Source organism: Protopterus annectens, chromosome 7.part1 (genome assembly GCF_019279795.1).
Source record: "Protopterus annectens isolate FY-2018-M chromosome 7.part1, PAN1.0, whole genome shotgun sequence".
Classification (NCBI taxonomy): domain Eukaryota; kingdom Metazoa; phylum Chordata; order Ceratodontiformes; family Protopteridae; genus Protopterus; species Protopterus annectens.
Genome location: NC_056740.1, coordinates 25,208,816 through 25,220,582, shown reverse-complemented (window position 1 = coordinate 25,220,582; position 11,767 = coordinate 25,208,816).

The window sequence follows — 11,767 nt, the reverse complement described above, 5'->3', positions numbered from 1 at the left end:
CATGAGAGAGTAGAACATTGCGGTTATACACAATAGTAGGTAACAGGGTTTGCATTAGTATACATTCAAAACATCTATGTCTTCAGCAACATTCTCACAGCTGCTAACTACCCTCCCAGCATTAGGCATTTTAAGCAACATACAAGCCCCATCAACCTCCTAACCTCTCAGCATAATTCAAACAGCCAAAAAAACTGCAGAACAAGGTGTAACATCAGGGATAGTGTAAAACAGTACTATAAACCTAGATATCAGAACAGTGTTTGACAAACTTGTAAAAAACTCAAAACCTACTGCAAATTCAGCTGAAAATCTACCAGAAGAATTTCAAAAAATAGCAACTGAAGCCAGTTCTTATCCTGAATACTTAAAAGATCCATTACTGAGCAATACGTCCCAACCATCTTAAAAATATCATACATTATTCTCTCAAACTACTAACTACTCTTGCCAGCCTTAATTGCATCCCACTAGCCCTCCACTGGCTCCAAAGCTACCCAACAGGTTATAGACAGCCATAAAATGTCTCCAGGATCTACCCCCTTCTACTTCCACTCAGATTAGGAGTCTCACAAGGCTACAACCTTGATCCACTTCAGTCTAGTGGATTTATTATCAACCTCAATACCGCCACATCCCTAGCACTCACAATCCAATATGCTGACATCGATCTACCATGCAACAGGTCATGTCCCAACCCAGGATGAAGTAAGCTAATCTTCACCACTTACCCCATACACCTAAGACTATTGACTTAGACAGCATCTCACAAGACTGCCCACCTATCCCTGCTCTAGCCAACTACAATATCCTCTGTCCCATTATTTATCACCCCTCCTTTTCGTCACCCCATCCCATTCTCTCTACCTTTTACATATACAGCAATAGATACTGCCAAAAAAAACTGTACCTCTTGCCCCAAATAACTAACTTACACACTCTCCTAACTAACGGGCAATCAAAATTAAATGTATATTACATTTCACATTCCCTTATATCGTCCCTCGTACAAACAGATAAACCAAACTTATTTTACATATTTCTAGCACCTGTGTACTAAGAAGCATTTCTCCTTGGGCCTCCACTCAAAATGAGTTCTATCCCAGTCAGACTATCCAGTAAAGAAATGTAAAATAAGCAAGTAAGTAAAATAAGTAAAGTAAAACTGGTATAACCACAGCCCCTCACCCAAAAATCCTCTTAGCACAACACGTCACTACACAAAAGTAAAATAAAACTGGTACAACTACAGCCCCTTACCCCCCCATCCTCTTAGCACAAGAACTCTACATAAAAGCAAATTAAAACTAATAAAACCAGTCCCCACCTCCCCAATCCTCATAGCACAAGAACATCACACAAGTGAAATAAACTGGTAAAACCACAGCCCCTCACCATCATCCTCTTACCACCAGAGAGGTAACAAAATAAAACTGGTAAAACCACAATCTCATCCCCCCACCCTCTTAGCACAAAAACTCTACACAAAGCCAAAATAAAACTGGTACAACCTCACTCCCCACCCTCTTGGCACAAAAACTCTACACAAAACGAAAATAAAACCAGTACAACCACAGCCCCAAAATAAAACTGGTACAACTACAGCCCTCACCCCCACAAACCTCTTAACACAAAAACTACACAAAACCAAAATAAAACAAGTACAACCACAGCCCTCACCCCCCAAACCTATTAACACAAGAAATATGCACAAAAATTAACCCCCCAACACAAAAAATAAAGTTTAAACTAAACCCCAAAACTTGCCTTTTATGCTTTCTACAGAAGGCTGCTTCCAATACTCTGCTTCATCTTCACGACTGAAGGCTCACCTGCTTCCTCAGACCACTCAGTCCCTTTGAAATTGCCCTTAATAGGCTAGTTTTTCAGACCTTTTGAGAAATTGCCCTTAGAAGGACAGTTGAAAAAAGGGTATAATCCAATGACCACGACCGCTCCAAATGCTGGAATCCTGCAGTCCGTTCCCATGCTGGTCCAAACCCAGCTCAATCTTCTCACTCTGCTGCTATTAAGGAACACTCCTCTGTTAAGAGAAGTGCTCCTTATTAGCTGCAGGTGCCTTTTTAAAGGCAGTTTGTGCAGGAAGTGATGAGCAAGGACCAATCAGGTCCTTGCTTCATCACTTCCTACTTTAAAAAAATTAAAATAACACAAGCACTTAGCTCACAGGTTGCTGCAGCCAATCAGATCCCTTATTTCAGTGAGCAGACCTGATTGAGTGCAGCTTGCCAGCGAATCAAAAAAAAAAAAAATCGGAAACACAGTTCCAATTTTCACCATGACGGCAGCCACAGGGAACTATGTGGACGTCCATGAGGAGCCAAGCCGAAGACGAGTAATGGTCGGAGCAACCCTCAGCTGCTGAATGGGGGCCCTCATTTGCAGGGAGGTAATCGGGGGCTCCCCGTGGCCACGGGTTTCGCGTGTGCCTAACGCTGGCTATGCTAATGCATTCCAATCCAAACTACCTACCTGACCTCATCCAGACCCTACCTACCAACCAATAAACCCAAACCCTTAAAAAGTCACACGGAATATTCATGACGGTCTATATAGCACCGACATGAATATTCATAACAAACACTTAAATTAAAATAACCTAACTATGTAACTTAAACTATAATGTTTTTGCAGGGGGGCTATGCCCTCCTGCAACCCTCATAGGGGGTTGCTCCCCCACATCCCCTGCTAATTAAAGATACCAACTCTGAGATCGCACTAAAGCATGCACATGAGCAGATTTCCTGTTCCACTCAGCTTGGACTGTCAGATATTCAGATGTTCAGTCTTCTGAATGTTGGCATTGTGAAGTTTGTATCTTGGTGTTATGAATTTCGGTCTTCTGAGATTTGAGTATCTCAAGCAGACCCATATATATCTATATATACATGTTTGTTAAAGATCTTGGTAATATGTGTTCCTTTTTCATATGACACATCTCCTTTTAGTAAATCAAGTACCCTTAAACTTTCCTTGCTGTTCACAGTCTCCTCTTTAAAAAACAAAAACAAAAAAAACAGTGTTGCCATGAAGTGGTCCTTCATTTCCAGCATATAATTCTTTCCCTAATGTCATAAGTACTCCTCTTAGCTACAAGTCACAATGAGTATGTCAAAAGATTTAATTCTGCTGAATTAATAAAAAATGGTGGATTTTAAGTAGAATTTGAATTATGCATTCATGCTGAGGGTAAAGCCTCCCAATTAGTCCCAAGGTCACAATACTTCAAGGAAAGGGGGATTTTTCCCTGTAGTGATCTTATTAAAAAAAAGAGCATTTTCACACTCAGTGTGAGTTGTCTAAGTGTCCATCATGCTCACTTTATACTTCTTTTTTATTTCTTTATTTCTTTGTTTATTTATTACAAATTATAAATTATGATTAGCAGATCTGACCTCCAAGCTGATGCTTGAGGACTTTATGTGTTATTTTAGAACAGATGACTTGTAGAAAAATGCACTTAATTGACGCTGCAGGTAGTCTTCTTATATGTAGAAAATGTTCAGGAAAAACAGGAATAACAGTCCACGTAGAAAATCATTTTTTAGGTGATATGTTAACAATATTTCAGTCTGATTTGAATATGCATTCACTGCGAGGTGCTATAGCTCCTTTCACAGTTATGAACAGGATATACTCATTTTTTTTAGAAAGTACCATATCCTCTGTGTCATCTAATACAAGCATCATGTCCTGCTCTCCAGTTATCATGTAGTCTTTTTTAGTTATCTGGATATATCTCTAACAACTCATGTCTAACAAACGGTTAAGATTGTGAACTACTAACAAGCTTCATCCCTTAGTCCTGGAACTATGTAATTCTGATCAAGTTAGTTAACCAGTTAGAACTCTCAAAGCACTATTGAAAAGTGAGATTTGTGCTTATTGGATCTTTTAATTCTAATTTAATTTAATTTAATTTATTTGTTAACAGGATAAGTGAACTGGGCTATCTTGGACCATTTTCAGCCATGTTCTGGGACCACAAGGAAAAGAACAAATACAATATGTTTATGTGTATGTATATATATATATATATATATATATATATATATATATATATATATATATATATATATATATATATTATATGGATTTATATTATATCATGGAGTTTTCAGAAACTTGAAATTTATATGGTTGAGACTATATAGTTGAGTTTCCAAAAACTTGAAATTAAAAAAAAAAAAAATGTTTCAGCAGGATGGCAAGACCCCCCTGCACCCTCCCATGTGGGAGTTGTGCCTCCCCCACACTCCCTGCAAATTATATATACCAACTCCAAGATCCCAGTACAATGAGGAAAAGGGTAAATTCCTAGATTTCCACTGTACCGCATTCTACATTGAAGTACTTCAACAGGAATTTACCCTTTTCTCCACTGTAGTGTTATCTTGCAGTTGGTATATATATAATTTGCAGGGCATGTGGGGGGTGCAGGGGGCTTGCCCTGTTGCAAAAAATGTACATTCGTTCTTGCTTTTTTTTTATTTCTAGTTTTTGGAAACTTGATCATATGGTCTCAACCACATGAATTTCTAGCTTTCTAAAACTCGATGATATGATAAATCCACACATATCTATATATATATATATATATATATATATATATATATATATATATATATATATATATATATATATGTGTATATAGGATCAAAGGAGGTTACTAGACTAATGGCCCTGGGAACTTACAAGCCTATTCAAGAGTTTATCCCCAAAAAGAAACCTCAGTCAGCACTTGTCACCCTTGTCAATGAAGGACACAGGTGGGACCCCTGGGACAAATCTGTGGTTTCCCATCCCACTCATCAAGGCTGTGCTTGAAGAGGGTCAGTAAGGTACTCTGATTGACATATATATATATATATATATATATATATATATATATATATATATATATATATATATATATATATATATATCTACACACACACACACACACACACACACACACACACACACACACACACACACACACACACACACACATATATGTATATATATATATATATATATATACACACACACACACACACACACACACACACACACACACACGCACACACACACACACACACACACACACACACACACACACACACACACACACACACACACACACATATACATGCACATATATATGTGTTGTTTAGAGTTATCAATCCAACTTGTCTACATCCTGTCTATAACTGGCCATAATAAAGTCTTTTTTGGCTAAAAAGATATCATATATGTACCTGAAGACATCAGGTGTGTTTGCTATCATGGATCCCATTCCCTTGACACTCAGAACAGCATTCATTGTGATTAAGGAGCTGTATTCCTTACCTGTGGAAATATCAGCACAAAGTGTGTGTCAGGATTCTTGTGTTACATAACAGAGTGTCTAAGTCCAAATTGTGGACATCCACAATGTCCAGTGGCAGTGTTTCATTATTCTTATGAGCAGTATGTAAAGGGAATGGCTTAAATCTTAAATACATACTTATGTTAGAACACATATATTAAATATTTTTCAGACCAGTATGACCAGAATTTCTGTACTACTGTTGCTGGAAATCTCACTTCATGTAGCATGCTTTGTTTTTATGTGCTATTTTGTTAGAGATAAAAATTAAGCCTTATCTGTTATGTTAAACTTTGTTGTTCATTTAAAGGGATGATTTTTCAGGGGCATTTGTTCGACTGTTCAACACAGATGAGGATTTCTAAGAAATGCTATAATTTATATTTATCAAATGTGTTCAGAACCTTGATAGGAGAGATGAGTAGTTGGATACAGCAAGGAGTACAATAAAGAAAACTGCCACTTTACTTATCTTTCTCTGACATGCTGCTCAAAGAGATAAAGATAGTGCTAGCATTTGCTAAGAACAGCTGGGTTTGATATATTCCAAAACCCGATTTCCTTCTTGATTAAATTACACATTTTTATGCCTAAAGTGTGCTTAGACATGGCTTTGTGTCTGCATGAACTGCATGTTTAATGCTACTGCCAAGCTCCTTAGCAGACTAAATAGGTATGGCTCGGAGAACCTCCTATGTGAAGCATTGTTTCTCTGTTTACATGAAGGTCATTTACTGAATCCTTATTTGTTGTAACCTTGCCCAGATCTGTAACACTGTCAGAACCCATCAACAGCAAACATTAAATAAATCATGGGCACCTAAGTCTTTGAGACCACATAGATAGTTAGTGTGATTCAGACTTTGCAGTCTTTTATTTTAATGAAGCTGAAATCACATTTAATTAGCAATGCTAGGGGAGGAGGTGGAATTTCTTTTGCCTTGCATATATTTTCCTGAAGCTTCATATCCTGGTCATAACAATTCTTTGTAAGCTACGTTTTAACTTACTCTTATAGAATGCTTAATGCTGAGATGTATGATAACCCGTTGCCAACTCATGTCTTCATAACAATCAGTTTAACTTTTGATCATGTATTTACAACTCAGCTCTCCCCCTTTTCAGTTCTTACAAGCTTCCCACAATCACTTTGCTTGAAGTTAAATTTATTTGTGTTCATTAACATGATTATTTTTGTGCTGTTAAAGTGAGTCTGTGGTTTTAATACACTGCAGTTGTAATAATTTTTCCATTGTTGTTGTCATTTCAAAAATAAGCGCTTCACTTTAAGGGCACAGAACATACAATGCCTTTTAAATTAATAGAGGGAAGTACTATAGTAAAATCAAGTAACTTTCTACACATTGCAATGTGATTAATATTATCTTTGGGGCATTCTACAAGCATTTTATAAAATGTTGTATTGCTTTTCATTAGTTTTCATATTGTTATCTTTGGGAAGCATAGATCTGATTTTACTCTGCATATCCAACTTGCTGGGAAGGGCTTTTTAAATCACAAATCACATTAGCCGTTTCAATGAGTAGCTAATTGCTACACGTTTTAGCTGAAATCTTAGAATTCTACTGTGAAAAACAGGTTTAAACAATTTAAATAATAGGGACTCTAATAGAGCACTAACTGCTGCAATTTATTATTTCATTTATTAACCTTTTATGTAAAGAAATCTGAGTTCACCTTTTTATCCATGAACTGGTCTATCAGGCAGGACAAAAATGCTTGTAAAGCCATATATATATATATATATATATATATATATATATATATATATATATATATATGGATCACCTTTAAAATCCTGAAAGCTCAAAATCCTGAATCTCAAAATCCTGAACACAAAATCCTGAAAGCTCAAAATCCTGAAAACTCATAATCCTGAATCTCATAATACTGAAAAACATACAGGACACCAACACAGACTATATTGCAGCTACACTACACTGCACATACACTACTATCTATCCACTTACCCTAACCCAGACCCTAACCCTAAGGTCCGTCACTATCGCACACTCACCTCACCTGTGCCCTAACCCTAACTCACTTAACCCGCCCCTAACCCCAAATTCTGTCACTATCGCACAATCACCTCACCCGCACCCTAACCCTAACTCACTTAACCCACCCCTAACATCCATCGCACACTCACCTCACCTGTGCCCTAACCCTAACTCACTTAACCCGCCCCAACCCCAAATTCTGTCACTATCGCACAATCACCTCACCCGCACCCTAACCCTAACTCACTTAACCCACCCCTAACCCTAACATCCATCGCACACTCACCTCACCTGTGCCCTAACCCTAACTCACTTAACCCGCCCCAACCCCAAATTCTGTCACTATCGCACAATCACCTCACCCGCACCCTAACCCTAACTCACTTAACCCGCCCCTAACCCTAACATCCATCACAATCGCACTTACCTGACCTGCTCCCTACCCGAATGTCCGCACAATCACACATCAGTGTTGGTGTCCTGTATGTTTTTCAGTATTATGAGATTCAGGATTATGAGTTTTCAGGATTTTGAGCTTTCAGGATTTTGTGTTCAGGATTTTGAGATTCAGGATTTTGAGCTTTCAGGATTTTAAAGGTGACCCATATATATATATATATATATATATATATATATATAAATATATATATATATATATATTTATATATATATATATATCTATACACACACATATATATATATATATATATATATATATATATGTGTGTGTGTGTGTGTGTGTGTGTGTGTGTGTGTGTGCATGCATATCTGTGAAGATGGTAGAGATTAAAGATGTGAACCAGTTTCCTATCAGAAATACAAGTTCTGCTGGTGTGAGTCCTGAAACTTCTAAAATAAACTGCAGTTCTGAGAAGGAAAAACAGTACATTTTGAGGCTAGGAGTTACACTTCAGGCATTATTGCAGAAGACTTGTGCCACCCCAATAACCCTGATGTGGGGGTTGGTAGATAATAGAGAACACAGGACTCCACTAGGGTTGAATAAATGAGCTGTGATAAAAAAAAAAACAAATAGTGTCTGGTAAATAATGATAAACACTGGACAAATTAAATAGGCATGTCTTGAGGCACCTAAATCCAGAGAGGCTGGGGTAGGGTAGTCATTCAACCACTGAGGAAGGAAGCCCAAGAGGTATGAGGCCTGCTAGGCAAAGGAGTAAAACTTCATAAGCTTCAAACCACAACTTAAGAAACTCCTGTTACCCCAGAGAGGAAGAAAGTAAGGCTCTAAACTACCTTATAAGCATTGTGAGTGTCTTCTTCTTCTCAGGGAATCCATATCATGCATGGGGTAGATAAGCTAATGCAAGGACTTTGAAGATAGGACTCAACTGGCAGTTACTGTAGACTCTAGAGAACCAGTGAAATATGTAGGTAACTATGAGTACCTGTAAGTAACTATGATTAGTAGAGTTTTGTACCATCTCATGACAGTCAGATACTATGCTAAGCAGAACTAGGACTAGATGTTTGAAGATGGAAGTAATCAAGCTTGAAGAAAACCACATCTGCACAACTACTAAAACATCATGTGGTGGAAAAAGATGCTTAGTTCAGGTTAGGTTCCACTAATAGAAGTGTGATGACTTAACTGTAGCTGATACTTGGCCTTTCACTGTCAGTATGTCATCCATGAACAATCAGCTTTCTCACCTTATTAACAGAATCCATCTTGTCAGCACCATTTGAAATTGTGGGTTTAATGGCCAGAAAATTAGAATACCTTAAGGTGGCATTTATTGTCATGGCTACTGTCATAGAAGTGTTGAGCTTCAGATGATTACTATTCATCTGTCTTTGGATACATTCTAAGTAATTGCCAAGGGACTAAACAGTAGACGTATGATGATGAGGAACGGAGAGGTAAAGATATGTATCATCTGCACAGCAGTAATATGAAACGCTTAGCCACCAGAAATTCTGGTAAGGAAATGTAAATGAAGAGCAACAGGTATCACAAGGTGGAATTTTTTGAACACCTGATATCACATGGTAAGATATGCAAGGATTATACCTAAAAGTATCCACTTTGCACATCCAGAAATTCATGACAGTATGAAAAACCCCACATACGTTTAAAAATTATGTAATCGTTGTCATTCTTTGTTGTGTTGTTGTCCACACATTTTCCTGTGGATGACTCTTGTCACTGTGCCCCTCTCCACCTGTGAAAATGATGATAACTGTGCCCTGCCCTCTGTATTTTGTTACTTGGGCAATCTATGTATGGATGAAGACAGCTTTGTCTTAGGTTTGCATGCATTGCTTTTAATGTTCTATATAATATTTTATTCTGGACCATGGTTGTGAACCAGTCACTGATTTTTCAGGAAAGCCATAGCATTCTGTACTCACCTTGGTCTGACATAGTTCTCCTCTGCTGCTTGCTCCTTTACAGGCTCCCCGTTGGGCTTCTTCTTCACTGTCTGGTATTGTGGAATTTTTCCTTCTGCGTACATACTCCTTGCTGCAACTGTTTTCTTAAAATTGTATTATGTAACAGTACAGACAGAAAATAGTTTAGTACATGTGGCAGGGTCACACTGTAGGGCACCAGCAGATACATCTAAAAGTGGAACTTCAAAAGGTCAAACCCATGCTTGATGATGATGATGATGGTGATCAGGGTTTATAGCAGGGCATACTGGTAACCATTCCCTGCCAGACTCATTTCTGATAGGTGTCATCAACTGTGTTTTCAGGGTATATTTGGCATTACCTATAAGATCCCTTTGGGGAAAAAAAATCACCCCACACTAACCACTGGTATAAGTCACATATGTGTCATATGTGGGAGTCATAGGTAATACCTAAGTGGCCTGCAGACTTGTTGTAGATTTTTCTTGTGCATTATGGAGCACTTGACAGTTGCTAATCTGGCAACTTTTGCAATTACCATATTTTATCCCCAGTTCACCAGCTGAGGCCTTTATTTCAATGTGGGTGCATTTCTTGTCCTCCTTTACTTCAAGAAAATGGACTATGTTTTAAAAAGTCCACATGGTGTTGGCTGTGTCTCCTGTTGTCTGAAGAAACCCAGATATGCTCCCCAACATGCTGTTGCACGTAATTGACAACTGGTGGAGCATGTTTGAGGCAGATTCCTGGGATACCTCTATCATGCCTCCCCCTATTAGTTTCTGAAAGATTCACATAACTTGCGTTCTGAAAAGGACACATACCTTGGTATCCACAGTGATATCTCCATGCATCCATTTGGCCTGCAGATGAGGGGGGACTCATCTCAAACAGCTTCTGCAGAGTGACTGTATCCATATATTAGTGGCCTAAAGTTTGAGTGTCATGAAAAACTGAAATGTTAGATGCAGACAAATGGCATGTCACCTCCAAGGGTAATGACATGGGTTCAATTCAAAATCTTGAAATCTCAAAATCCTGAATCTCAAAATACTAGACTCAAAATCTCAAAAGTTCAAAATACTGAAAACTCATAATACTGAATATCATACTATTGAAAAACATACAGGACACCAACACTGACTGTATTGCAGCAGAAATACATACAGAAACATATTACTCTTCTACAATTGTAAGCAGAGGGCAACCCCTCCTGCACACACCTTACCCCCTGCTACTTAAATATATCAAGTCTAAGATTGCACTTCACAGAAGAAAATGGCAAACATACCATTGCTTGCTTCATGACTGCCTGTTGTAACCTTAGTCATGTTCCCTTTTAATGTGCAATACTACAACATAACTCATCTTAGTGTAGTGAAGTGTGATCTTGGAGTTGATATATTTAAGTAGCAGGGGGTGTGGGGGGTGCAGCATTATGAGTTTTCAGTATTTTGAGCTTTCAAGATTTTGAATTCAGTATTTTGAGATTCAGGATTTTGAGCTTTCCAGATTTTGAATTGAACCTGATGACATACTACACCATGACTACCAGTGGTGAGTACAACCTGTTGCATATCTAGGCTTGTTAATGCTGTAGCCACCACATACATTTTCCATAGTTCACATCCTGTAACTCCAGTATTTCACTGTGGTTAAAAAATCTGGTGCTAATGCCAGTGGTTGCAGTATATATACATCACTAAATTGCTCCACCATATTGTTTACCCTGATTTGCACCCATACAGTCCCTCATGTTAATAATGTTCCTCATTGCCATGCCGTTATACTGCTATTAACATACTATACAAGCCATGTGATTTTTTTGGTCTTCTACAGTCATACTTAGTTGTTGTTGTTGTTGTTGTTGTATCTTTTGGCTTTTCCCGGTTAGGGGTCACCACAGCGGAACTCCAGTCCGCTAATGATTGGCAGTAGATTTTTACGTACCAAGTTGCCAGCCCTGACGCACAACCTTCAATGAAGATACGCCCAT